Below are 1,945 nucleotides of genomic sequence, written 5' to 3'. Positions count from 1 at the left end.
CCACCACACCCGGCTAAATTCAGGGGTTTGAATGATGTTCTCAAGAATCCATTTCTTTCCAGCTCTGTACTCTGCTGGCCTCTTGAGTGGCCTCCTCCTTGGGTAGGTCCTGCTCCCACCCACACCCATACCCACGCTTTCGGGGCCGTGATGTGGGGTCTTTCAAAGCAGGAGTTCTATAGTCAGCCAGTCTTTCTGGTGGTGAGGAAAACGGAGCACTCTGATTGGCTTATTTGGGTCATGTGGTCCTGCTGTCCATGTCAACTCCTGTAGCACTCATTTCTATACAAGGGGAGGCAGGGGTTGCTGAGGGATTTGCATCCCTCTCAGCCTAAATTATACCCCAAGGTCTTTCTCCTCTGGGGAGCAACAGGACCTCTGCCCAGAATGCTGACCATAAGCCAGGCGTGGCAGCACACGCCTGTAATCCCAGCATTCAGGAGGCTGAGGCAGGAGGATCGTTGTGAGTTTGAGGCCAGCCTGGGCTACAGTGAGCTCAAGGCCAGATTGAGCTGCATAGCGAGACCCTGTCTCAAAAAGACAAAAAACAAAAACCAAAAAATCCAAAATGCTGACCACCACTGCTCAGACAGTGCTTGCCAGGTGTCGGGGACTGCTGTCGGGGATAGGTTGTGTTAGTGTGAATGAGGCTGTGGTAGTTACCCAGGGCTATCCAGTTGGCTGCCCTGGGGTCCCAGACCCTCCTCGCCCCCACACTGCGCTGCTTCCTGCTTGCCACATTTATAACGTAATGGAGGAGCTGGGCCGACGGACATGTCGGGTGGGGAGGGAGATTATGCATGGAGCTCGGAGAGCTCCGCGGGGATGGAAGAGGGGCAAAAACTTCACCACAGTGGCCTGGCCTGGAGCTTCTCTGCTTGTTTTCCAGGGTCGGTGCCAGCACAGCCGTGTCCTCAGGGCCCTTCCGACTGCAGGAAGAAGCAGTGTGAGCCTGAGCACTACATAGACGAGAGCGGATACTGCACGGCCTGCGTGAGCTGTTTCAGAGGTCAGGAGCCGGGTCTCTCTCAACAGCGCCTCTTCAGGAGCACAAAGCAGCCTCAGAGGAGATGATGGGAGGTGGGGAGGAGGCGCGAGGTGGGGAGCTTTGGGATTTGGTGCTTGAGCTCTGAATTGGCCCCCTGGCATTTCAACTTACCTCTCTGGATTCCTGAATTGATATCAGCTGTGTTTTTTTTTGAGGGTCTTTTTTTTTTTTTTTTTTGGTTTTTCAACGGTACCGGGAACCGAACTCACGACCTTGCGCTTGCCAGGCTGGCGCTTTGCCGCTGAGCTAAATCCCCAGCCCCTTTTGAGGGTCTTTTTAAAACGAAGTTTCACCATGTAGTTCAGGCTGACCTTGAACTCACTCTGTAGCCCAGGCCGGCTTTAAACTCACAATGATCTTCCTGCCTCAGCCTCCCGAGTGTTGGGATTACAGGCCTGCGCCACCATGCCCAGCAGCAGCGACCGTTTGCATGCATACTTTTCAGGGAGACTTGGCATGTTCCCTGAAAGGGAAGACTCACACGCACAGAGTTTAATCTTCACGGAAGCCTTAGGGAGAATGCTTTTCCCTTTCCTGCTTTTTAGTGAAGGGACTGAGGATTACTGAGGTGAAGGGGTTTTTCCAGAGTTGCAAAACTGGGTAGACGTTAGAGTTCGGGTCTGAGCTGATGGCTGGGCACCCAGACTGAGTCCTTTCCTAAGACCTTGGTGCTTCCATGAAAACTCAGTAAGCACTTTACAATGGTCTGGTGTTTAGTTTGTGTGTGTGTGTGTGTGTGTGTGTGTGTGTATGTGTGTGTGTGAGAGAGAGAAATGGGAAAATTTTTTTTTGTCTTTTTGAGACAGGATCTCTCTATGCAATTCAGGCTGGATTTGAGCTCATCTTGTAGCCCAGGCTGGGATCGAACTTGCAATGATCCTCCTGCCTCAGCTTCCC

At 52.5% G+C, this 1,945-nt stretch overlaps 1 protein-coding gene across 3 annotated transcripts in view; it reads left to right on the top strand.

Moving 5' to 3' along the window:
- The window catches only part of Tnfrsf8 (tumor necrosis factor receptor superfamily, member 8), a gene marked incomplete in the record, with an annotated part of 70,439 nt that overhangs the window by 39,605 nt on the left and 28,889 nt on the right, over positions 1–1,945 (top strand).

Source organism: Chinchilla lanigera, unplaced genomic scaffold (genome assembly GCF_000276665.1).
Source record: "Chinchilla lanigera isolate Chin_1 unplaced genomic scaffold, ChiLan1.0 scaffold00085, whole genome shotgun sequence".
Lineage (NCBI taxonomy): Eukaryota > Metazoa > Chordata > Mammalia > Rodentia > Chinchillidae > Chinchilla > Chinchilla lanigera.
The sequence above is the reverse complement of the archived record's forward strand: the minus strand, read 5'-3'. Positions and strand labels throughout refer to the sequence as shown.